We start from the raw sequence: 27428 nt of genomic DNA on the forward strand, positions 1-27428 counted from the left end.
CAAGAAAGGTCTATCTTTTCCCTTCTAGGGTTAGTTAGTTCTCCGGCTGGCGCGAGACGTCTAGAACCAACGTAGGCACGTTCCCCGGCTGCTGCTATTTGTGGTGCTAGGATTAGATATATGGTCAGCCCAGTTACCACTGCCCTATGAGCTGTTTTTTTGTGTTTGCAGACTTGGTATGTACTTTTGAGACCCTCTGCCATTGGGGTCATAACAGCTGATGGTGCATGCAGAGGATGAGGCCAAGCTGAAATTAGGCCACAACAAAGACCCACATCTTCTCGCTTGAACTTCCTGTCCCAGTTTCTAGGGGACAGCAGCACACCACTATTGAAACCAGAGCAGTGTGAAATGGTTATTGGTTGGATAGCGGATAATGCTTCCAGTCACTTAGCCACCACCACTACCATGTCTTCCACACAGTTAATTCTGAGTAGCCATGAGTGTGGCCCAGGTATTCTTCACCCTGATCCTCCTTTCTCCCACCATGCCGAGTGCCCTGAGACAACTGATCCCACACTTGGACACTCTGAAGAGCTGTTCAGTTTTCCATTTCAAGATTCAGAACTCTCGGCCAGTCAACTTGAACTGGGGACAGATAAGATCGCATGTAGAGATGCCCAAAAATTTGAGCAGCCACTGTCACATGAAGGCGATGGTGGGAAAGTGTCACAAGAGGTGGACAATGATGAGACACAATTGCCAGAAAGTCAGGAGGAGGAGTAGGGTGCAGATATGGAAGATGAGGTGGTGGATGACATAGTAACTGACCCAGCCTGGCAGAAGAACATGCAGAGCGAGGACAGCAGCACACATGGGGAAGGAGGCATAGCACCCCAACAGGCAGGAAGAAGCAGTGTGATGGCCGCAGACAGAAGGCGTGCATCCGTTCCCCATAACACCAACATGATGGAAGTTGCCATTCCATCTAGATCTTACCAAATCTGGTTATCTTTTAGAGACTCTGACAATAACCCCAAACAGGCCATTTGCAGCACCTGCCATGCCCGCATCAGCAGGGGTAGCAAAACTACCAGCCTGACCACCACCAGCATGATCAGACACATGGCAGCAAAGCACTCAACTTTGTGGGCTGAACCCCAGGCTCCAAGAACACTGCCTGCAGGTGAAACCATTGCTTCTTCCACTGTTTTGTGTAGAAGCCAATCCCCAGTCCATGGTGCATGCAAAAAAGCCTTGTGCCCTGCACCTGTTGTTGCCCACAGTCAACTAGCACTATCATCAAGCCCGTTTACGTCCTTGTCCCAGCGCAGCCTTCAGTTGTCTATACCCCAGTCATTGGAATTGAAAGACGCAGCCAACGCCCCACAGGCCACAGTACTAAATTCTCACATTTCTCATCTGTTTGCACTCAAAATATTGCCATTTAGGCTCGTTGAAACAGAAGCTTTCCGCAACCTGATGGCGGCGGCCATCCCACGTTACTCAGTCGCCAGTCGCCAATATTTCTCCAGGTGTGCCTTACTACCATTACAGCCGCACGTGTCCCACAACATTACCTGTGCCCTCAACAATGCTGTTACTGGGAAAGTCCACCTAACCACAGACACGTGGACAAGTGCTTGTGGGCAGGGACGGTACATCTCACTGATGGCACACTAGGTTAACATAGTGGAAGCCGGAACCCAGTTGGACCTTGGGATGGAACACATCCTCCCAATGCCGAGGATTGGGGGCTCTACATCAATCAGGGTTGCCTCCACAGTTTACAGCTACTGCACCTCCTCCTCCTCCTCTTTAGCCTCCATCTCTGAAATGTGCACATCAGTCAGAAGCTGGAAGCACTGCAGCACTGCCCCAGCCAAGCGGCAAAAGGCTATGCTGAAGCTAATATGCTTAGATGACAAACCACACAATGCTGAAGAGTTGTGGACAGCACTGAAAGAGAAGTCAGATTTTTGGCTGACACCGCTGAACCTACAGCCAGGCATTGTCGTGTGTGACAATGGCTGGAACCTGGTGGCGGCTCTGAGGCAAGGTGAACTCACATACGTACCTTGCCTGGCCCATGTACTTAATCTCATTGTTCAACATTTTCTCAAAAGATACCTGGAGCTGCCAGATCTGCTAGTGAAAGTACGCCGCCTGTCTGCCTATTTTAGAAAGTCAGCTACAGCTTCAGCCGCTCTTGCCGCACTTTAGCAGCATTTGCAGCTTCCGGCTCACCGTCTGGTGTGTGATGTCCCCAAGCATTGGAACTCTACACTGCATATGTTGGAAAGGATTTGTGAGCAGAAGAGGGCCTTCTTGACTACCAGCATCAAGAAGGCCATCGTTATTCATTTCAGACTCCACACATAAGACCTCAGGAGTGGACATGGATGTCAGACATATATAGCATCCTCCAAAACTTTGAGGAGTGCACCAAGATACTGAGTGGTGATTATGCCATAATTAGCATCACCATCCCGCTTCTCTGCATTCTGAAATCCTCTCTGCTCACAATTAAAGAGGATGCATTGCAGGTGGAGCACAAGGACATGGAGCAAGGAATCATACAGGGTGAGTACACACAGCCCAGCCTCATGTCATCCCAACATGTATTGGTAGACAATGAGGAAGAGGAGGAAGAACACGAGCTTCTTTCATGTGCTATAGATGGTACTACAAGAACAGCTGTCATACCGTCTGTTCAGTGTGGAAGGCCTGAGGACAGGGAGGAGGAGGAGGATGAGTAGGAGGAGGACAGCATGGTCAGTCATCCTGTTGGTGCGGACACGGAAGTCTTACCTGTTAGCAGTCTTGCACGCATGGCTGACTTTATGTTGCACTGCGTATCCTGTGACCCTCGCTTTATTAAAATATTCAGTGACACTCATTACTGGTTGGTGACATTTCTAGACCAATGCTGCAAGGAGAACTTTCAATCTCTTCTTCCAGAGGCAGACAGGTGTACTAAAATGGTGCAGTACCAGAGGGCCCCAGTAGCGGAATTACTAAAAAAAATTCCCATCTGAGAAAACTGGCAGCAGATGTTAGAGTTTGTTGGACAACCAAGGAGTACAGACGACAGAGGCAGAAGTACAATTCAGCACATGCAGGGGAACAATGGCAAAGTTCTGGGACAGTTTTCTCAGACCCTCCCATCACGCCGGCACAGATGCAAGGGGTGCTGTCACAAGAAGTGCAATGTTTTGGAAGATGCTGAGGGAGTACCTTGCTGATCATAGAAATGTCCTCCGTTATTCCTCTGTGCCTTTTAATTTTTGGGTATCCAAGCTGGACAAGTACAAGTGGCATGAACTGGGTCTCTATGCCTTGGAGGTCCTGGTCTGCCCTGCTGCTAGCATACAAAAACAACGAAACATACAAAAACAGCGAAACATAACCTCAAACACATTTTTCTGGGGGGAGATGTATTCTCATCCACACATGGGTATACAGTTCCTGATTTTGTTTATTTGGTGTTATCCTCCTCCTTATCTTGATCCTCATCATCCGCAACCACTAGCGAACACCAGGGTGAATGTATTCCGCAATGCAAAAGTCACTCAATTTTTGTGCAAGGGTGTTTTTATGATGCCCGTTACTAATTTGAAACCAAAAAAAGTGTAACTCCCCCAGGGGGAAATGTTTGACAGCCCATACACTTAGTGTGTGGGCATTCAAAATATTGGAGACCCACTCCTTTAAATTGGAAATTGAGACATATGAGGGCATCCTCCACGTCTCTTCAGGCATCATCACTAGAACACGAGGGTGAACGGATTCCATGATGCAACACTCTATTTTTTGGAAAGGGTGTTTATGATGCCCGTAAATAATTAAAACAAACAAAAAAGATGTTACCCTCCAGGGGTAAATGTTTGTTAGCCCATACCCTTTCATGTATGGGTTATTAGAGTGCATGTAACATTGGTGCAGGGCAGGCCTTGCATTCCATGCATAAGCAAACAGTATGGGAGACACACTTTCTTCTAATGGGAACAATTTTGTCATGAGGCCGTAAAGTACATCTGCTGAAAGGCTTATTGGGGTGCATGTAACTTTGAGGCCAGGCCGGGCCTTGCATTCAATGCATAAGAAAACAGTATGGGAGACACACTTTCTTCTAATGGGAACAATTTTGTTATGAGGCAGTAAATTACATCTGCTGAAAGGCTTATTGGGGGTGCATGTAACTTTGGGGCAGGGCAGGCCTTGCATTCAATGCAAAATTTTTTCAGGAGGCCCTCCTGTACGTCTCGTGAAAGGGGTGTTGGAATGCGTCATAATTTTTGGCAGCACAGCCACTCACTGAATAGCCAATAGCAGTATAAGAGACCCACTTTTTAATGGCCCTTTAAGAACATTAATGCCATCTGATGCACCTCGGAAAATAGGCTCTGTGACTTTAAGAGTCCCTAATTTATAAATGAAGCAAGATGTGTTTCCTTATGTGTCACACACCACATGGCCAGCTACGGTTGTTCAAAGTTACAATGACATTGCCCAGTGAATGCATTTGTACTGGTTGAAAGCAATGCTAAAGTTGAAAAACGCATCTAAAACGCTCCGTGTAAACATAGTCCAAGTGGTGGAGGAACATTTTTTGGTTGGGGTTAGTTATTTTGCTTTATATAATTCATTACCCTGGAAAGGATGTTCCTTAACATATTTTCACAGCAAAATCCATTTTACTTTCATTTTTGTATGTTTTTTGTTGCGCCTGTAAAAATGGCGTGAAACTCTGACAACATTGTTTACATCTGTGACCTAGGAGTCAGAAATGCTTCCAGGGGCGATCCCCATTATGTTCCTGTGTCATATGAGCAGTGTTTCTATCATTTTCAGACTTTTTTTTAACCTTAAAAGGACCCCCAGGGGGGACTGCGGTAAAAATGCTCTGGTTTCCCATAGACTTACATTGGGCTCGGTGCTCGGGTCGAGTACCCGAGTATTCCAATTTGCTCGACCCGAGCAACGAGCACCTGAACATTTTAGTGCTCGCTTATCACTAGTTTTAAAGATTTTTTTTATAAAAAAAATTAAATTTATCAGACACATCACATTTCAGTAGAATTATGGAATGGTATAAAGCATTACAGCAATATACAGTGGTGTTGAATTTCATAAAATTAGACTGAATTCTAGAATGCATTTGGCTACTCATCACTGCTACAATATTATCATCATCTGTACCACCTAATCGAGCTGTTCTCCTCTTCCCACAGGAATGTACTGACTTTCCCCAGCTCTCCCTGGTTCCTGAATGTCTCTGTATATTCAATTGATTTTCTATGGTATGCACTGACTTTCCCCAGCTCTCCCTGGTTCCTGAATGTCTCTGTATATTGCATTGATTTTCTATGCTTTCCCTGGCATCTGAGTGTCTATGTTCAGATCATATAATCCTTTTCTGGTATGGTTTCTTACCTATCATCTTGTTTCCATGACCTGTTTCATGTCTCTCATTATGTTACTCTGGCAGTGGTCAGTCCAACCCCCTGTTAGGACTGGCGGAACACAACAAATAATAATTGGAGATGATATAAGGTGCATTCGCAGTCCGGGGTCCACCGTTCAGCTAAGACACCTGCTGCTTGGTAATGGCGAACTATTTGGCGGTATAATGTGATTACACACACGTGTTAGCTTCACCCGGTATGAAGGAAGCAAACTTTGTTGCATCACAGGGCTGCGATACCGCACAGAGAGCGCAAGCAAGGTGACAGAACTCTGCCCCAAGACTCAGGGTAAGAGTCCCTCTAGATCTCTTGCGCTCGACACCACTACTGCGGTGCCAGGGAAACTAAAGTAAATATTTACCACACAGGAGAGCGTGCAGCGCCGCTCTGGTGGACACCATTAAACACCCTAAACAGGGCCAGGAAAGCGCACTATCTGTGCACGGTGCCGCTCTGGCGATCTCTGCTAACTGAATTCAGCAACTTGTGCAATTGTGCAGGATAGCACTGTTGGGCGCTAGGTAGCTCTACCATTCGCGAGCAGGCAACAACACTATGGATGGGAATGATTCAGAGCTTTCATCCATCGACAGGCATTCATCCACACACACACACAAGTTAAAGGGAACCTGTCACCTGAATTTGGCGGGACCAGTTTTGGGTCATATGGGCGGGGTTTTCGGGTGTTTGATTCACCCTTTCCTTACCCGCTGGCTGCATGCTGGCCGCAATATTGGATTGAAGCTCCTTCTACGTCCTCCGGAGTACACGCCTGCGCAAGGCAATATTGCCTTGCGCTGGTGTGTACTCCAGAGGACAGAGAATGAACTTCAATCCAATATTGCGGCCAGCATGCAGCCAGCGGGTAAGGAAAGGGTGAATCAAACACCCGAAAACCCCGCCCATATGACCCAAAACTGGTCCCGCCAAATTCAGGTGACAGGTTCCCTTTAATAAGTTTACACTAGCGCATGGCCGAGCGGCCATGTGAACCTTTTATAGCAGTAGCGCTTCAGGACCTTCCTGATGGTCCAATAGGAGCCACAACAGGACCTGAGCATGTGACCCCAGACCTCCAATGGGTGGTTGTCCCGTGGGCATACTCAGTGTGGGAAAAGCAGGACTTAGTCCCTGAAACTCCTGCTCGCTGCTGAACAGAGCTGGCTACAAAGGCAGAGCCTGGAAAGGTAGCAGTACACAAACGCACTGTATCAGCTTGAGCCAGATGCTGGGATCGACGACTCTGCTGAGCAGGTTCCACTGCGGCTGGAGGAGAATGGGAGACCGCAGTGGATGTCATTTGAAATTCCCCCTGTGCAGTGGCAGGAACTTAACACCTAACTTTGCCCCTCCTCCTTGGGCCTCGCTACGTTCAAAGGCTGCAATGAGCAGCGGAGCCTGAATGTGCTCCCCAGGTTCCGCCCTCTGGGCCATGACCCTTCCAGTCCACCAGATAGTATTTGTTGCCATGTACCACCTTGCACCCCAAGATAGAATTCACCTTGTACTCGTCAGTGGACGAACCTGATGTCCCGGCAGAAGACTCGGAAAACTGGGACATGTAAACAGGCTTTAAGAGGGACACATGAAAGGTGTAGGTGATACCCAGGCGTGGAGGAAGGGCCAGATGGTAGACCACAGAATTAACCTGTTCCAGAACCTTGAAGGGACCTAATTAGTGAGGTGCAAACTTAGTGGACTCAAGTCGCAGCCTGAAATTGCGGGTGGAGAGCCACACTAAGTCGCCAGGAGCAAAGGTTGGAGAGGGGCATCGATGTACATCAGTAGAGACCCTCATTCTCTCCTTGGAGGCCTGGATGGCATCCTGTGTGCGGTCCTAGATGTCCTGTGCTTCCACCGCCCAGTCTGCCACCCTAGAGTCAGCGGAAGACACGTGCATGGGCACAGGAACCCACGGATGCTGGCCGTAATTAAAGAGGAATGAGGTCTGCCCAGTGGAGTCAGCTATGGAGTTTTTCAAGGCAAAACCTGGCCGAGACAAAATGTCATAGGTATGTGACCAGGGTCTGGTTGGCCCTCTCTACCAACCCATTCATCTCGGGATGGTACGCCGAAGAGAGATTTAGCTCAATACTAAGTAGGCTAAAAAGCTCTCTCCAGAACCAAGAAGCAAACTTGGGACCCCGGTCACTGACAATCTTTTCCCGCATACTGTGTAAGTGGAAGACATGTTTGACAAACAACGCCGCCAAGGCCCGTGCAGAAGGTAACCGTGGGAGAGGCACCAAATGCACCATTTTAGAGAAATGATCGGTAACTACCCAAACAACAGTTCAGCTACGGGACTTGCATAAGCAAACCACAAAGTCCATCCCAACCATCTCCCAGGGCCTATCAGCCACCGTTAGGGGGTAAAGTAGCCCAGCAGGCTGTTGTCAATAAGACCTATTCTTGGCGCAGGAGACACACGCCTGAATATTGTCTTCGACATCATGGACCATATGCGGCCACCAGTACGTCCTCAGAAGAAGCTATGATGTCCTCTTGATCTCGAAAAGTCCACCCACTCTGGACGAGTAAGCCCAAGAGAGAACCTCTGGTAGCAAATTAGATGGCACAAAAGTCTTGCCTGGGGGCACAGACTCTAGCGACACCGGAGCCACAGTTCTCAGAATCTCGGAGGGGACAATTAGCCGAGGCTCCTCCTCCTCCTCCTCTGATGACACCACGGAGCGGGAGTGAGCATCGGTGCGAATGTTCTTCTCCCCGGATAGGAAATAAAGGGTGAAGTGAAATCGGGAGAAGAACAGGGACTATCTAGCCTGGCGAGAATTTAGCTGCTGGGCTGTTTGCAAATACACCAAATTCTTGTGGTCAGTGTAAACTTGGAAGGGAAAGCAAGCTCCCTCCAAGAGGTGTCTCCACTCTGAAAAGGCCAACTTCATTGCTAGCAACTTCCTGTCCACGATGGAATAATTCCTCTCCACTGGAGTGAAGGTCTTGGAGTAGAAGAAGCAAGGATGCTTCCAACCTTGAGTGTTCTTTTGGAAAAAGGACCGCTCCAGCACTGACAGATGAGGCATCCACCTCAATAATGAAGGGCTTTTCTATATCGGGATGATGTAGAATGGGAGCGATAGCAAAATGGGACTTAACAGTTAAGAAGGCCTTGGAGACCTCCTCCAACCACAATTTGGGATTTGCACCCTTCTTGGTGAGGGCTACCAAGGGAGCTACCAAAGTGGAGAAGTGGGGAATGAACTGGCGATAATAATTAATGAACCCCATAAAGTGCTGCACCGCTTTGAGAGAATGAGGTTCATGCCAGTCCATCACTGCTTGTAGCTTGGCAGGATCCATAGCTAATCCCCGGGCTGAGATTATATAGTCCAGGAAATGCAAAGACTCCTGCTCAAACAGACACTTCTCCAACTTGGCATAGAGGGAGTTTGCCCATAGGAGGTTGAAGACTCTGCAAACATCTCTCCAGTGGGAATCTATATCTGGATAGTAGATGAGAAGATCATCCAGATAGACTACCACCAAGGTGGAGAGCATATCCCAGAAGATGTCATTCACAAAGTCTTGGAAGACGGCTGGGGCATTACAGAGCCCAAAGAGCATCACCAGATACTCGTAGTGCCCATCCCTTGTATTAAAATCTGTCTTCCATTCGTCTCCCTCACGGATGCGATTCAGGTTGTAAGCACCCCGCAGATCTAACTAAGTAAATACCATCGCCCCTTGTAGTCTATCGAAGAGCCCAGATATCAAAGGCAGAGGGCACTTATTCTTAACGGTGATGGCGTTAAGACCCTGGTAGTCAATACATGGACGCAATTCTCCGTTCTTCTTTTGCACAAAGAATAACCCCACAGGTGACTTCCTAATGAATCCTCTTGCTAGGTTTGCCTGGATGTATAGTGACATTACCTCCGTCACTGGGAGAGACAGGGGATAGACTCGTCCCTGGGGAGGCTCTGACCCAGACAAGAGATCAATAGGACAGTCATAGGGGCAGTGAGGCGGAAAAGTCTCTGCAGCTCTCTTGGAGAATACGTCCGCATAAGACCAATAGTGTTTGGGGAGAGAGGTAAGATCTGCGGGTACGTCTGTTGTGGCAACCTGAATGCATTCCCTCAGACATCTGCCCTCACAAGATTTACTCCATCCCAGAATTCTCCCAGAGGACCACTCTATATGTGGAGAGTGATAACGCAACCAAGGTATCCCTAGCAGAATCTCGTCTATTCCCTCAGGAATGACAAGAAGGGAAATGATCTCCTGATGGGTTGGAGACATGGATAGTGTAAACGGGATAGTCTGGTGTGTAATTTGTGAGGGCAGTGTCGACCCATTTACCGCTCTTACGGTCACTGGTTTGGCTAGCAAAACCAGGGGTATTGCGTGCTGTTGGGCAAAGGCTGAGGACATGAAATTTCCCTCCACCCTGGAATCCACACAAAGCTCGACTGTAAATGTGGAAGGGCCAAAGGTAATTGTCCCCTTGAAGGACAATTTGGAGGAAACCGTCACTGTGTCTAGTAAACCTCCTCCTATAGTTACTAAATGCGGTCGTTTCCCCTGCCACTGTGGACATTTCTTGGTATAATGTCCTGACTGCTGGCAGACATTACAGACCATGGGTACTCGAGCTGCCTGAGACTTTGGACCCATTCGAGAAACCTCCATGGCCTCATAGGGCTCAGAGGCCTGAACAGGGGACTCCAGAGGCTTGGCGAAGGTAGGTGCCAGCTGAAACCTCTGCCTACACTGGGCTCGCTCCAACTCCCGCTTGTGAAAACGGAGGTCAATGCGAGTGGATATGGCTATCAGCTCTTCCAGTGTGGTGGGAATCTCCCTAGTGGCCAAGGCGTCCTTCACATGGTCAGCCAGTCCTCTCCAGAAGTCCATAAGGACTTTATCCGGCCACTCCAGCTCAGATGCCAAAGTCCGGAAGTGAATGGAAAAATGACTGACCATGGATGAACCCTGTGTCAAAGCCAACAGTTGGAGCACCGAATCATGGATGACACGAGGTCCCAAAAAAGACATGTCTCAGAGAAACCTTGGAGCACTCTGCACCACATGATTGTCATGCTCCCACAGTGGTGTTGCCCACTCCAACACCCTGCCCGACAACAGGGATACAATAAATCCCACCTTCCCCACTCCATGGGAAAACGTGCAGCCAGGAGCTCAAGGTTTATGGCACACTGACTCACGAATCCCCGACACAGCTTACTGTCAACAGTAAACTTATCAGGTAGCGGGAGATGGGATAAAGTTGGAGCAGGGGTGGCAGTGGACGAACTGTCTGCAGCTACACTAGCAGCCTGAACAGCGACCATGGTAACATCCACAGCCGAGGTTGTACGCTCAAGAGCTGCCAACCTACCCTCTAGCTGCTGGATGTACCGGTGTAGAAGCTGTTCGTCTGCCACTACAAGCCAGACCCTGGCGCTAGTGTAATGTTAGGACTGGTGGAACGCACCAAATAATAATTGGAGATGATATAAGGTGCATTCGCAGTCTGGGGTCCACCGTGCAGCTAAGACACCTACTGCTTGGTAATGACAGACTATATGGCGGTGTAATGAGATTACACACACGGGTTAGCTTCACCCGGTATGAAGGAAGCGAACCCTGTTGCATCACAGGGCCACGATACCGCACAGAGAGCAAAAGCAAGACGACACAGAACTCTGCCCCAAGACTCAGGGTAAGAGTCCTTCTAGATCTCTTGCGCTCGACACCACTACTGCGGTGCCAGGGAAACTAAAGTAAATATTTACCACCCAGGAGAGCGTGCCATGCTGCTCTGGTGGACACCACTAACCACCCTAAACAGGGCCAGAAAAGCGCACTATCTGTGCACGGCGTCGCTCTGGCGGTCGTTGCTAACTGAATTCAGCAACTTGTGCAATTGAGCATGATAGCACTGTCGGGCGCTAGGTAGCTCTAAAAAGTTTACACAAGTGCATGGCCGAGCGGCCATGCGAACCTTTTATAGCAGTAGCGCTCCAGGACCTTCCTGATGGTCCAATAGGAGCTGCAACAGGACCTGAGTATGTGACCCCTGACCTCCAATGGGAGATCGTCCCGTGGGCATGCTCAGTGTGGGAAAAGCAGGACTTAGTCCCTGAAATGCCTGCTCGCTGCTGAACAGTGCTGGCAACTAGGGTTGAGCGAAACGGATCGGACAAATTAAATAATCACCGACTTTCGGCATAGTCGGGTTTCATGAAACCCGACCCGATCCTAGTGTGGGATCGGCCATGCGGTCGGCAATCTTCGTGCCAAAGTCGCGTTTCGTATTACGCGTTCAGCACCATTTCTCAGCCAATGAAAGAGGATGCAGAGTGTGGGCAGCGTGATGACATAGATCTTGGTCCCCACCATCTTAGAGAAGGGCATGACAGTGATTGGCTTGCTTTCTGCGGCGTCACAGGGGGTATAAAGGGGCATGCACGCTGACCGCCATCTTACTTCTGCTGATCTTAGCATAGGGAGAGATTGCTGCAGCGTCGTCAGAAGAAGGGCTATAGTTAGGGAGGCAAGATTAAGCCCCAAACCGCTTGTGCTGTAGCGATTTCCACTGTCCAACACCACATTTGTTTTGCAGGGACAGTGGAGGCTATATCTTTGTGCATCAGCTCTGTAGGTTATTAGGCTGCCTTATAAGGCTCCCTTATAGCTGCATTGCTGTTTGCACCGCTGCTGTGCAAACCAACTGCTTTTTTAAAAGCAAAAATCCTGTTGCTCCTTTCTGCAGTTATCTTGTTTATTTGTCCACACTTTTGTGTGCAGCAGTCCTTTTTGTTGCTGCCATACTTGTCCTGAGATCATTGTAGGGAGACTGAAATTGTGCTACAGTCCTTGGATTTTTTTCAGACATCTTCCAGCCACTTTCGGCCACTTACATTGTGTTGTGTTACACACTGGGCCTGAGTTGTGGTGCTGTCTCCCCCCAAAAAAGGGAGATTCAAATTGTCACAAAGTGGATATACGTCAGTTCTGTTAGTTTGTCGCATATCAGCCAGCCATGTTCTGCCACTTACATTGTGTTGTAAAATACACTGAGCCTGAGTTTGGGTTCAGTCTCCCCCCCAAAAAAGTGAGATTCAAATTCTCACAAATTGGATATACCTCAGTCCTCTTAGTTTCTCATGTATCAGCCAGCCACTTGCTGCCACTCACATTGCGTTGTAAAATACACTGGGCCTGAGTTGTGGTTCAATCTCCCCCCCAAAAAAGTGAGATTCAAATTCTCACAAAGTGGATATACCTCAGTCCTCTTAGTTTGTCGTGTATCAGCCAGCCAATTGCTGCCACTCACATTGCGTTGTAAAATACACTGGGCCTGAGTTTGGGTTCAGTCTCCCCCCTAAAAAAGAGAGATTCAAATTCTCACAAAGTGGATATACCTCAGTCCTCTTAGTTTCTCGTGTATCAGCCAGCCACTTGCTGCCACTCACATTGCGTTGTAAAATACACTGGGCCTGAGTTTTGTTTCAGTCTCCCCCCAAAAAAAGTGAGATTAAAATTCTCACAAAATGGATATACTAGAGTCCTGTTAGTTTGTGGTATATCAGCCAGCCACTTTCTGCCACGTACATTGTGGTGTTTTGTGCACAGGGCCTTTTTTTGTGCAGTCTCCCCCCCAAAAAAGGGAGATTCAAATTCTCACAAAGTGGATATACTAGAGTCCTGTTAGTTTGTGGTATATCAGCCAGCCACTTTCTGCCACATACATTGTGTAGTGTAATACACTGGGCCTGAGTTTTGGTGCAGTCTCCCCCCAAAAAAGGGAGATTTAAATTGCCACTAAGTGGATCTACGTCAGTTCTGTTAGTTTGTCGTATATCTTTCAGCCGTGTTCTGCCACTTACATTGTGTAGTGTAATACACCGGGCCTGAGTTTTGGTGCAGTCTCCCCCCCAAAAAAGGGAGATTTAAATTGTCACTAAGTGGATCTACGTCAGTTCTGTTAGTTTGTCATACATCTTCCAGCCACGTTCTGCCACTTACATTGTGTAGTGTAATACACTGGGCCTGAGTATTGGTGCAGTCTCCCCCCAAAAAAAAGGGAGATTTAAATTCTCAACAAGTTTATATACACCTTCTACCTTGATTTACAGTACCATATAATGGTTGTTATTTTGGTTACATTTTCCCAAAAATGAGGAAGTCTGGTGGAAGAGGCCGTGGGCAGTCGTTGCCAGCTGGTAATGATGGTGTTGGTGGTGGAGCATCTGGTGGTAGTGGGAAAAGCAAAATAGCACCTAAGGCTGGAGGTGTTGAGCCAGCGTCATCGTCTGGCTACACAAGGCCTCGAAGGCTCCCTTATCTGGGAGTAGGAAAACCGCTTTTAAAGCCAGAGCAGCAGGAAAAAGTTTTGCCTTTCCTTGCTGACTCAGCCTCTAGCTCTTTCGTCTCCTCCTCCGAAAGTTCGAAATATAAAAGCAGCGAGTCGTCAGTGGATGCTCCTGGTCAGGAACAAGTCGCCTCCTTGTGTCCTTCACCCAAACCAAAAGTGAAGGATGCGGCAGGCGACACTACAGTTTACTCCATGGAGCTCTTTACACATACCGTGCCTGGGTTAGTAAGGGAAATTGTTAACAGCCCATTAAAAGATGAATCGGACATGGAGTGCACAGATGCACAGCCACAGCTAGATTATTATGCTGTTCCATTGACTCAGATCACTACATTGCCCTCGCAGTGTACTCAGCCAGAATCTGACCCTAATGAGACTATGGTGCCCTGTCCCGAATGCTATAGCACCTTACACGGTGACACAGAGGCAGGTGCGCATGACATTGAAGAGGAGGTGATAGATGACCCAGTTGTTGACCCAGATTGGCAGTCATTGAGGGAAGAGGGTGCCGCTGCCAGTAGCTCAGAAGCGGAGGAGGATGATCCGCAGCAGCCATCTACATCGCAACAGCTGTCATCTGGCAGGCCTGTATCAGGCCAAACACGTTTGTCAAAAACAAAAACAGTTTTAGGACAGCGTGGCCATCCGGTGAAAGTAGCACAGCATGCAATGCCTGAAAATGTTATCCATAGTAGGAAGAGTGCAGTGTAGCAATTTTTTAACTGAGATCCGAATGATCAGTGCAAAGTTGTCTGTAAGAAATGCTCAAAGACCTTTAGCAGAGGGAAGAATCTCCAAAATTTAAATACAACGTGCATGCGTAGACATTTAACCAGCATGCACTTGCAAGCCTGGACTAACTACCAAACGTCCCGTACTGTTGGTGCACCCGCTCAGAATGAAGGTAGTCAGCAACGCTACATTGCTTCCCTCACTGTAAGCCCACCAGTTAGGACACCACCAGCAGCAAATGTGGAGGTATCGTCGCAAGGCCAAAGCAGTCAGGGAATCACAAGATTCTTGGTAGGAAACACTGTATGTAGGCCAACATCAAGAATACCCTCACCAACCCTCTCTCAATCTGCCATGTCCACCACCACCCCTGCTAGTTCCACCATATGCAGATCTCCAGTCCAGCTCACCCTACAAGAGACTCTCGTTAGGAAAATAAAGTACTCATCCTCTCATCCGCGTACACAGGGTTTGAACGCCCACATTGCTATACTAATCTCGTTAGAGATGATGCCCTACCGGTTGGTTGAAAGCGAAGCTTTCAAAGACCTGATGGCCTACGCAGTACCACGCTATGACCTACCCAGTCGGCACTTCATTGCGAGAAAAGCCATCCCAGCCCTTCACCAGCATGTCAAAGACCACATTGTCCATGCACTGAGGCAATCAGTCAGTGGAAAGGTGCACCTCACAACAGATGCATGGACCAGTAGGCATGGCCAGGGATGTTACGTGTCCATCACGGTGCACTGGGTTAATGTGGTGGATGCAGGGTCCACAGGGGACAGCCCTAATGGGACAGTTCTGCCTAGCCCACGGTCTATGAAACAGTTGGCTGTAGGTGTTCGCCACCCCTCCTCCTCTTAAAGCGAAAGCTCATCCACACAGCGCAGTCACACAACCACTCCATCCGCAGCTGCCAGTGTTGCACACGAGGTGTCCCATTATCGAACAGTTAGTGGTAAGCGTCACCAGGCTGTGTTACAAATGAAGTGTTTGGGCGACAACAGACACACCGCGGAAGTACTGGTCGAGTACTTGCAGCAAGAAACTCAGTCAAGACTGGGCAGTGTACATCTTGAGGCAGGCAAGGTAGTCAGTGATAACGGAAGGAATTTTATGGCTGCCATAGCCCTTTCAGAACTGAAACACATACCTTGCCTGGCTCACACCTTGAACCTGGTGGTGCAGTGCTTCCTGAAAAATTATCTGGGGTTACCAGCCGTGCTCCTGAAGGTGTGAAGACTTTGCTTGCACATCCGCCGGTCGCTCGTACACTCCAGCCATATGCTGAACCATCAGCGATCGTGAATCTTCCCCAGCACTGCCTAATAATCGACGTTGCAACAAGGTGGAACTCCATATTGCACATGCTTCAGAGGCTGTGTGAACAGAGGCATGCTGTAATTTATTTGTGGGAGGATACACATACACAGGCAGGCACTTGGATGGCAGACATGGAGTTGTCTGGTGTGCAGTGGTCGAAGCTACAAGACCTTTGTCAAGTCCTTCAGTGTTCTGAGGAATGCACATGGCTGGTAAGTGCAGACGACGCCATCATAAGCATGAGCATCCCACTAATGCGTCTGCTGATGCAAAGTTTGACGCACATTAAGGAGCAGGCGTCTGCAGCCGAAGAGGAGGGAAGCCTTGATGACAGTCAGCCATTGTCAGCTCAGGGAACTCCCCTGGACAAAGTGGCGGATGAAGAGGAGGAGGAGGAGGATGATGGGGATGAATATTTATGGGAGGAGGATGCTTCTCAGGGGGCAATAGAAACTGGTGGCATTGCAAGGTCAGGTACAGGGTTTTTGCGGGACACAAGTGATGTTGATTTGCAAGAAAGTGGTCCTCAACCCAGCACAAGCAGTGTATTGACACCTGGAACATTGGCCCACATGGCTGAGTATGCCTTGTGTATCCTAAAAAGGGACCCCCGCATTATCAAAATGAAGACCGATGACGATTACTGGTTGGCCTGCCTCCTGGATCCACGATATAAAGGAAAATTACAAAATATCATGCCACATGAGAGCCTTGAGCAAATATTGGCTACCAAACAAGCAACTCTTGTAGACCGTTTGGTTCAGACATTCCCAGCACACAGCGGCGGTGATGGTTCTCACACGAGCCGTAGTGGGCAACATGGCAGAGGTGTTAGAAGTGCACAAATCCGAAGTGGCGTTGGACAGAGGGGTTTTATGACCAGGTTGTGGAGTGATTTCGCAATGACCGCAGACATGACAGGTACTGCTGCATCAATTCAAAGTGACAGGAGACAGCATTTGTCCAGTATGGTTACAAACTATTTTTCCTCCCTTATCGATGTTCTCCCTCACAGGTCATTCCCCTTTGATTATTGGGCATCTAAAATAGACACCTGGCCTGAATTGGCAGAATATGAATTACAGGAGCTCGCTTGCCCAGCTGCTAGTGTGCTATCAGAAAGAGTCTTCAGTGCTGCTGGTTCAATACTGACCGAAAAAAGGACACGTCTGACTACCCGAAATGTTGATGATCTGACCTTCATTAAAATGAACCAATCATGGATTTCAAATTATTTTGCCCTACCTTCCCCTGCTGACACGTAGCTTGCCTGAAAAATGTCTTGCTTTTGGCCTCCTCTTACTCACTGCTCCAATTCCTCCATTTGCAGCTGCTGAATGTCCACCATAGGCCATTTTTATACCTCCCTAAATGGGCTGACTCCCCCCCAGGGCCGTGGTCACCACTTGGCGCAAGCACCCATGCGAGTGCCGTTTGCCTGGACAGGTGGGTGTGCACACTCTTGGGCGACGGCACTGGCACAGGGTCCCTCATAGTACAATGAAGTGTCTCTGACGGTGGTGGTGCACAACCAACGTCCGACACACTGTCGTAATATGAGGGGCCCTGTGCCAGTACCGCCGCCCACGAGAGAGTGTTCCCCGAGCTCGAACAGTGCTCTACCACTTGCAAAACTTACCTCTCCCTGCTCCACCACTGTGTAGCCTGTGCAGTTAAATCATTCAATGGCACTGCCAATACAAATTTGTTGAAATGATAGATAATAGAAAAAATATACAGGGGCCCTGGCCTCCATTTAGACCAGTTAATACTTTGCGCCAACTACCTCTGTCTGCTACTCAGCAGAGGAGCCCAACCCTGTACCTAGCTATGCCACCTGTTTATTTATGAATATTTTTTTGGCAGACATTTGGCCTACTTACTTATTTGGGCCTAGTATCTGTGTCAACCAGTCTTTACAGTTGTCCTCCACTGAACAAAGCAATGCCGCCTGTGTACTCCTGTTACCAATTTTGAACTGCATTTAGCCTACTTTTTTATATTAGGCCTGCTACCTGTGTCTGTCTGTGCCAGTCCTTACAGTTTTCCTCCACTGAACAAAGCTATGCCGCCTGTGTACTACTGTTACCAATTTTGAACTGCATTTAGCCTACTTACTTATTTGGGCCTAGTAACTGTGTCAGCCAGTCCTTACAGTTATCCTCCACTGAACAAAGCAATGCTGCCTGTGTACTCCTGTTACCAATTTTGAACAGCATTTAGCCTACTTATTTGGGCCTAGTAACTGTGTCAGCCAGTCCTTACAGTTGTCCTCCACTGAACAAAGCTATGCCGCCTGTGTACTCTTGTTACAAATTTTGAACTGCATTTAGCCTACTTTTTTATTTTAGGCCTACTACCTGTGTCTGTCTGCACCACTCCTTTCAGTTGTCCTCCACTAAAAAAAGCAATGCCGCCTGTGTACTCCTGTTACCAATTTTGTACTGCATTTAGCCTACTTTTTTATTTTAGGCCTACTACCTGTGTCTGTCTGCGCCAGTCCTTACAGTTGTCCTCCACTGAACAAAGCAATGCCGCCTGTGTATTCCTGTTACAAATTTTGAACTGCATTTAGCCTATTTACTTATTTGGGCCTAGTAACTGTGTCAGCCAGTCCTTACAGTTGTCCTCCACTGAACAAAGCAATGCCGCCTGTGTACTCCTGTTTCCAATTTTGAATTGCATTTAGCCTACTTACTTATTTGGGCCAAGTAACTGTGTCAGCCATTCGTTACAGTTGTCCTCCACTGAACAAAGCTATGCCGCCTGTGTACTCCTGTTACCAATTTTGAACTGCATTTAGCCTACTTACTTATTTGGGCCTAGTAACTGTGTCAGCCAGTCCTTACAGCTGTCCTCCACTGAACAAAGCTATGCCGCCTGTGTACTCCTGTTACCAATTTTGAACTGCATTTAGCCTACTTACTTATTTGGGCCTGTTAACTGTGTCAGCCAGTCCTTACAGTTGTCCTCCACTGAACAAAGCTATGCCGCCTGTGTACTCCTGTTACCAATTTTGAACTGCATTTAGCCTACTTACTTATTTGGGCCTAGTAACTGTGTCAGCCAGTCCTTACAGTTGTCCTCCACTGAACAAAGCTATGCCACCTGTGTACTCCTGTTACAAATTTTGAAATGCATTTAGCCTATTTTTTTATTTTAGGCCTACTACATGTGTCTGTCTGCGCCATTCCTTACAGTTGTCCTCCACTGAACAAAGCAATGCCGCCTGTGTACTCCTGTTACAATTTTGAACTGCATTTAGCCTACTTTTTTATTTTAGGCCTACTACATGTATCTGTCTGCGCTAGTCCTTACAGTTGTCCTCCACTGAACAAAGCTATGCCGCCTGTGTACTCCTGTTACCAATTTTGAACTGCATTTAGCCTACTTACTTATTTGGGCCTAGTAACTGTGTCAGCCAGTCCTTACAGTTGTCCTCCACTGAACAAAGCTATGCCGCCTGTGTACTCCTGTTACCAATTTTGAACTGCATTTAGCCTACTTACTTATTTGGGCCTAGTAACTGCGTCAGCCAGTCCTTACAGTTGTCCTCCACTGAACAAAGCTATGCCACCTGTGTACTCTTGTTACAAATTTTGAACTGCATTTAGCCTACTTTTTTATTTTAGGCCTACTACATGTGTCTGTGTCTGTGCGCCGTCCACCGTCAAACACACCGCCGTACTATGAGGGGCCCTGTGCCAGTGCCAACTAGTGGGCCCCCCTGCTTGCTCAGGATCACAGCACTTGCAAAGTTGAAATACTTCCCTCTCCCTGCTCCACCGCCGTGACGTATTTCACGTTTCCTGGGCCCAAGAAAATCTTGAGCAAGCCCTATCCCCCCACAACTTTTGCTAAATGACCCCCTGCTTTCAATGCGTAACTATTATTATAAAGTAAATTAAGATTGACAAGCTTAAGTAATAAGAATTGATGTTTTTGGCATTAAAATGGGCACTGTAGGTGTTTTCCTGTCCTCCACTCACTGCCGACTTTGATTCCCCATTGACTTGCATTGAGTTTCGTGTTTCAGTCGGCCCCCGACTTTTCACAATAATCGGCTGATTTCACCCGACCGACTTTTGAGAAAGTCGGGTTTTGCGAAACCCGACTCGATCCTAGAAAAATAAAAGTTGTTCAACTCTACTGGCTACAAAGGCAGAGCCTGGAAAGGTAGCATTACCCAAGCGCACTGTATCAGCTTGAGCCAGATGCTGGGATCGATGTCTCTGCTGAGCAGGTTCCACTGCGGCTGGAGGAGAATGGGAGACTGCAGTGGATGTGGTTCAAGATTCCCCCTGTGCAGCGGCGGGCACCCAACAACCCCTCCCTCTCTTTATGACCTTTGCTTAACTCTCTACATCTGATCTCCCATACCCATCCACCTCCTCATTCACACATGATTGCCCTTAGCTGGGGATATATTCACATGCAGTCGTCTACTCCATTCATCTTATAACTTCCATCTTTTAAATTACATCTTTTGAAGTACTTTGAATTAGACTGAATTGGACTGGAATTGACTGGAAGGTAACAAATTACCAAACCACTACAATGTTTCAGTTTCTTTTCTCTTTCACCCCCATACTACTTTCTTTCTTACAATCTCCTGCAATCCCTCCACCCATCAAAGAACTAGTAATTTCTCCCTCAATACTCCCCAGCCATTTCACCTTCTCCTCAGAACTGTTCCTCCACATACAATCCTTTTTCGCCAGACACTCATGGCCGCATCATGTTCTATCCTGCTCCCACCTTCTAACGCTCTGTCTGCTACTCCTCATCGCTGGTGATGTATCCCCAAATCCTGGCCCTCCTCAACACATCTCCACACTCATTTCTAACCCCTGGCCATGATCCTCTGCACATTTTCCCAACCAGGATAACCTCATACCCATTCATCCAGCCCCCACTTCCCCGATCCCCCACCGTGAGCACTATGGAACGCATGCTCTGTCTGCAACAAACTGCCATTTATCCATGACTTCTTCATCACCAACAAACTCTACTTAATTGGCATCATGGAAACCTGGCTCACCCCCTCTGACTCAGCCTCTCCAGCTGTGCTTTCCTATGGCGGATTCCACCTCTCTCACACCCCTCACCCAGCAACAAATGTGGTGGAGTAGTTGGCTTGCTCCTGTCCGACACCTGCTCCTTTACTCCAATCTCGCTACCACCCTCTACTACTCTTCCCTCGTTTGAGGTGCACTCCATCCGCATCTATTCCCCCTCCAACCTCCAGCTGGCTGTCATCTACTGCCCCCCAGAACTAGCCATCTCCACCTTTCTCGACTACCTCACCACCTGGCTACTTAATTTCCTCTCTGCTGACATCCCCACTATCATCATGGGTGACTTCAATATCCCAATTGACACTTCCACCTCAGCTGCTTCTAAATTTTTATCACTGACTGCCTCCTTTGGCCTCACTTAATGGTCCTCTGAAGCCATTCACAAAGATGGCCACACGCTGGACCTCATCTTCACCCGCATCTGCTCCCTTACTAATCTTAATAACTCATCCCTCCCTCTGTCTGACCACAACCTACTGACATTCTCTTCCCTCTCCTCTCCTAGTGTGCAACCCCCACTCCACAAACTCACTCACCCTCGCAGAAATCTCAAACACCTCAATTTACAATCACTCTCTGAGTCCCTTCCCTCTTACATACATAGCCTCCCTTTATGACACAGATGCTGTTGCAACTTTTCATAACAGCAAAATAACATCTACACTTGATTTGGCTGCCCCGCTCATGCATAGCAAAACTCGTACACTCAACAGGCAGCCCTGGCTGACCAGCGTGACCAAAGAACTTAGACAGGCTTCCAGGATTGCTGAGCGGAAATGGAAGCGATCCCACTCTGCCGACCTCTTCACTGCATACAAGCAGTTCCTCGCCAGCTTCAAGTCCACTCTCACTACCGCAAAACAAACTTACTTCTCATCTCTCATATCCTCCCTGTCTCACAACCATAAACAGCTTTTCAACGCTTTAAATTCTCTACTCTGTCACCCCACACCCCCTCCCTCCCCTCTCATTTCTGCTGAAGACTTTGCCTCTTTCTTTAAACAGAAGATTGATATGATCAGAGAAAGCTTTGGCTCACAGCCCCCAATGTCCCTCTTAGCTGCTCAACCCTGTTCCTCCAAAACCAGCTTCTCCACCATGGCAGAAGATCAGCTCTCCACCCTCCTGTCAAGATCACACCTCACCACTTGCACGCTTGACCAGCTCCCATCCCACCTCATCCCAAACCTTGCCGCAGTCTTCATCCCAACCCTAACACACCTCTTCAACCTCTCACTCACAACAGGTGTCTTCCCCACATCCTTGAAACATGCCAAGATCTCACCCACCCTCAAAAAACCCTCCCTCGAACCATCCTCTCTGTCTAGCTTATTTACTTTTAATTAGTGGAACAACATGTCCATCTTGAACTGTCCTCCCACCTCTCCTCCTGCTCCCTCTTTGACCAGTTACAATCTCGCTTCTGACCCCATCACTCAACTGAAACTGCCCTAACTAATGTCAACAATGACCTACTAACTGCCAAGAGCAAGCAACACTACTCTGTCCTCTTTCTCCTGGACCTGTCTTCTGCATTTGACACTGTGGACCCAGAGCCTCTAGTTCAAAACCCTTACAGTGACATACAAAGCCATCCACAACCTGTCTCTTCCATACATCTGTGACATGGTCTCCCGGTACTTACCTACACGCAACCTATGATCCTCTCAAGACCTCCTTCTCTACTCTCCTCTCATCTCTTCTTCCCACACCCACATCCAAGACTTCTTCCGTGCTTCCCCCATACTCTGGAACTCTCTACCACAACACATTAGACTCTCACCTAACATAGAAACCTTCAAAAAGAACCTGAATACTCACCTCTTCCGACAAGCCTAAAGCCTGCAGTGATCCTCAACCTACTGAACCGCCACACAACCAGCTCTACCCTCTCCTAGTGTATCCTCACCCATCCACTGCAGACTGTGAGCCCTTGCGGGCAGGGTCCTCCCTCTTTATGTACCTGTGTGCCTTGTTTTTGCTCATGTTTAGTTGTATTTGTCTATATTTGCCCCCTTTTCACATGTAAAGCGCCATGGAATAAATGGGGCTATAAAAATGTACAATAATAATAATAAAATACACTATCACAGTTATTTTACAACTATTACAGAACAATATGCAATAATTATTAAATAATATATACTATCAGAAATTTTACATTTATTACAGAATGATATACTGTAAAGCATTATCAGTTATTTTATAATTATTTCAGACAGTTGACCTCTACAGCTAAAAACAGCGACCCAGTGTAGTGTCAGCTAAAAGTCTGAAAATAATGATAATGCTTACATTCAAAGATATCATTACTGCATTAACAACTATCACAAAGGTTTTAACAGCTGTCACAAAGGGCCAGACATTGGTGCTCATAAAATTACCAAGTTCTACAGGCTGAATGTGCAGGACATAGATTATTCTTCAGAAACTCAGCCACTATTAGATTGTTTCTTTTTAAAGCATTACTAAAGAAATCCAATATCTTCTTAAAGAACAGTCCCCGGGCAAAATGATACAGAATAGAAAAAATGCAAAAATGTCAGCACACACTGGTATATGTATGTTGCAATTGACGATTTTGATAGCAATCTGACTCGCAAGTCCTATTCAAGAATGTTGCAAAATCGTGAGGAGAAAAAATATTTGGCTTGAATCCGTTGTTAGGGCTAGCGGAACGCACCAGATTATAAGAGAGATGGTAAAGGTGTGTTCACAGCCCGGGGTCCACGGTGACGTCACCGCTGTGCTCTGCTTTACGGCCGGCCGGCGCTGACACATTCAGTGCAGGGAAGCCACCGGCGGGGGACGTGACAGACATCAGAAGGTGAGTATGTAGTGTTTTTTTTTTTTTAACTTTTACAATGGTAACCAGGGTAAATATCGGGTTACTAAGCACAGCCCTGCGCTTAGTAATCCGATGTTTACCCTGGTTACAAGTGAACGACATTGCTGGATCGTTGTCACACACGCCGATCCAGCGATGACGGCGGGTGATCAGCGACCAAATAAAGGTCCTGATCATTACCTACGACCAACGATCTCCCAGCAGGGGCCTGATCGTAGGTTGCTGTCACACTATAACGAGATCGTTAGCGGGATCGTTGCTACATCACAAAAAGCGTGATGTTGCAACAATATCGTTAACGATATCGTTATGTGTGAAGGTACCTTTACCCTCCTTGTGGGGTGTGTCAAAGACTGCCTTCTTCTGTCAAGTCAGCAGTCTTTCCCATGATTGTGGAGCCTACTGAAAAAGACTAAATTTCCTTTTTAGAAAGCCTTTGCTGATGTTTTTTGTTAATTATTCTAATTTACTGAGATAATGACTTTTCGGTTTCCATTGGATGTAAGTTCAACTTTTTGTATTGAAGAACTGAAATAAATTAACTTTTTGATGATATTCTAATTTTGTGAGAAGCACCTGTATATGCAAGGGCAATAAACTCTCTGACACCTAAATCAAAATTAAAATTGAGTTGAATGGGTCTTGCAAGGATCTGTGATCTACGATGATTAACCCCTTAATCCCATATGACGTACTATCCCATCGAGGTGGGGTTGGCCTTAATTCCCACCGACGGAATAGTACATCATATGCAATCGGCCGCGCTCACGGGGGGAGCGCGGCCGATCGCGGCTGGGTGTCTGCTGACTATCGCAGCTGACATCCGGCACTATGTGCCAGGAGTGGTCACGGACCGCCCCCGGCACATTAACCCCCGGCACACTGCGATCAAACATGATTGCAGTGTTCCGGCGGTATAGGGAAGCATCGTGCAGGGAGGGGGCTTTCTGCGGGCTTCTCTGAGAACCCCGGAGCAACGCGATGTGATCGCATTGCTCCAAGCGTCTCTTACCTCCTATCCCTGCAGGCCCTGGATCCAAAATGGCCGTGGGGCTGCATCCGGGTCCTGCAGGGATTACTTCCGGGTCCAGTCCAGGCTCTGGTAAGCCTGCAGCGCTGTCAGTCAGATCGCTAATCTGACAGAGTGCTGTGCAAACTGTCAGATCAGCGATCTGTGATGTCCCCCCCGGGACAAAGTAAAAAAGTTAAAAAAAAAAATCCGCATTTGTAAAAAAATAAATAAATTCCTAAATAAAGAAAAAAAAAATGTTATTCCCATAAATAAATTTCTTTATCTAAATAATAAAAAAAACAATAAAAGTAAACATATTTAGTATCGCCGCATCCGTAACGACCCAACCTATAAAACTGTCCCACTAGTTAACCCCTTCAGTGAACACCGTAAGAAAAAAAAAAAAACCGAGCCAAAAAACAATGCTTTATTATCATACCGCTGAACAAAAAGTGGAATAACATGCGAAAAAACAGATAGATATAAATAACCATGGTACCGATGAAAACGTCATCTTGTCCCGCAAAAAACAAGCCACCATACAGCATCATAAGCAAAAAAATAAAAAAGTTATAGTCCTCAGAATAAAGCGATGCCAAAATAATTATCTTTTCTATAAAATAGCTTTTATCGTATAAAAGCGCCAAAACATAAAAAAATTATATAAATGAGATATCGCTGTAATCGAACAGACCCGATGAATAAAACTGCTTTATCAATTTTAACAAACGTGGAACGGTATAAACGCCTCCCCCAAAAGAAATTCATGAATAGCTGGTTTTTGGTCATTCTGCCTCACAAAAATCGGAATAAAAAGCGATCAAAAAATGTCATGTGCACGAAAATGTTACCAATAAAAACGTCAACTCGTCCCACAAAAAACAAGACCCAACATGACTCTGTGGACCAAAATATGGAAAAATTATAGGTCTCAAAATGTGGAGATGCAAAAACTTTTTTGCTATAAAAAGCGCCTTTTAGTGTGTGACAGCTGCCAATCATAAAAATCCGATATAAAAAAAGCTATAAAAGTAAATCAAACCCCCCTTCATCACCCCCTTAGTTAGGGAAAAATAATAAAATTAAAAAATGTATTTGTTTCCATTTTCCCATTAGGATTAGGTTTAGGGCTAAGGTTAGGGTTAGGGCTAGGGTTAGGGTTAGGGCTAGGGTTAGGGCTAGGGTTAGGGCTAGGGTTAGGGTTAGGGCTAGGGTTAGGGCTAGGGCTAGGGTTGGGGCTGGGGCTAGGGTTGGAGCTAAAGTTAGGGTTAGGGTTGGGGCTAAAGTTAGGGTTAGGGATGGGGCTAAAGTTAGGGTTAGGGTTGGGCTAAAGTTAGGGTTAGGGCTCTGCATTGTAAACTGTAGTGAAACACTTGGGGGTTCAAAGTTCTCACAACATATCTAGATAAGTTCCTTGGGAGGTCTAGTTTCCAATATGGGGTCACTTGTGGGGGGTTTCTACTGTTTGGGTACATCAGGGGCTCTACAAATGCAATTTGACGCCTGCAGACCAATCCATCTAAGTCTCCATTCCAAATGGCACTCCTTCCCTTCCGAGCTCTCCCATGCACCCAAGCAGTGGTTCCCCCCCACATATGGGGTATCAGCGTACTCAGGACAAATTGACAATGACTTTTGGGGTCCAATTTATCCTGTTACCCTTGTGAAAATACAAAACTGGGGGCTAAAAAATCATTTTTGTGAAAAAAAATAATTTTTATTTTCAATGCTCTGCGTTATAAACTGTAGTGAAACACTTGGGGGTTCAAAGTTCTCACAAAACATCTAGATATGTTCCTTGGGAGGTCTAGTTTCCAATATGGGGTCACTTGTGGGGGGTTTGTACTGTTTGGGTACATCAGGGGCCCTGCAAATGCAACGTGACTAGTGTTGAGCATTCCGATACCGCAAGTATCGGGTATCGGCCGATACTTGCGGTATCGGAATTCCGATACCGGGATTCCGATACTTGGCGCGTATCGGATACCGGAATCGGAAGTTCCATGATTCAAAATTCAGAAATTCAGCCAATGAGAAAGATTCCAAGTGTGGGCACATCCTGTTTAGCATGGAGGGCATGAAACTACTGGCAAGGCTGTGATTGGCTGCTTAAATGATGTCATGATGCAGTTTAAAAGTCGCTGGCGCCATTTTGCGATCACTCTGCTGTGAATTCAGTTAGTGACAGGACGCTGTTTGCTGACTGAGGGACAGTTTAGAGATAGCGATTTGCTTCTTTGTGCTTTCCAAAGGCTAATTTAGCAACCGCTGTGTTCACCTACTAATCACCTTCCTTTTGCCTTGTAGCGCTGTTTTCACAGCGATCTGCAAGGTCTCTCTGTGTGTGTGTGTGAGTGCAGCCCACTCTCTAGTCTGAGTGCAGCCACATAGGCCATCCATAGCTGGTTGTATTCAGTTCAGGGAGGGTGGTTCATTGCCTCATACTGTCCTTTTTTTTTTTTTTTTTGAAGTAGTGCAGGCTGCTGCACATTTTTTCCAAAAATTCCTATTAGTGTCTTTCCACCCGTCTCCAGCTAATTTGTGGAAAAACACTACATAGGATAAAGTAGAGGAGGGTTTTTGGGCCTTGCAGCGCCGTTTACGGCTGTCTGCACGGTCTCCGTGTGACTGCAGCTCGCCCTGTAGTCTGTGAGCAGCCGTAGCTTGGTTGTCTCCAGCTCAG

Source organism: Ranitomeya variabilis, chromosome 5 (genome assembly GCF_051348905.1).
Source record: "Ranitomeya variabilis isolate aRanVar5 chromosome 5, aRanVar5.hap1, whole genome shotgun sequence".
Taxonomy (NCBI): Eukaryota; Metazoa; Chordata; class Amphibia; order Anura; family Dendrobatidae; genus Ranitomeya; species Ranitomeya variabilis.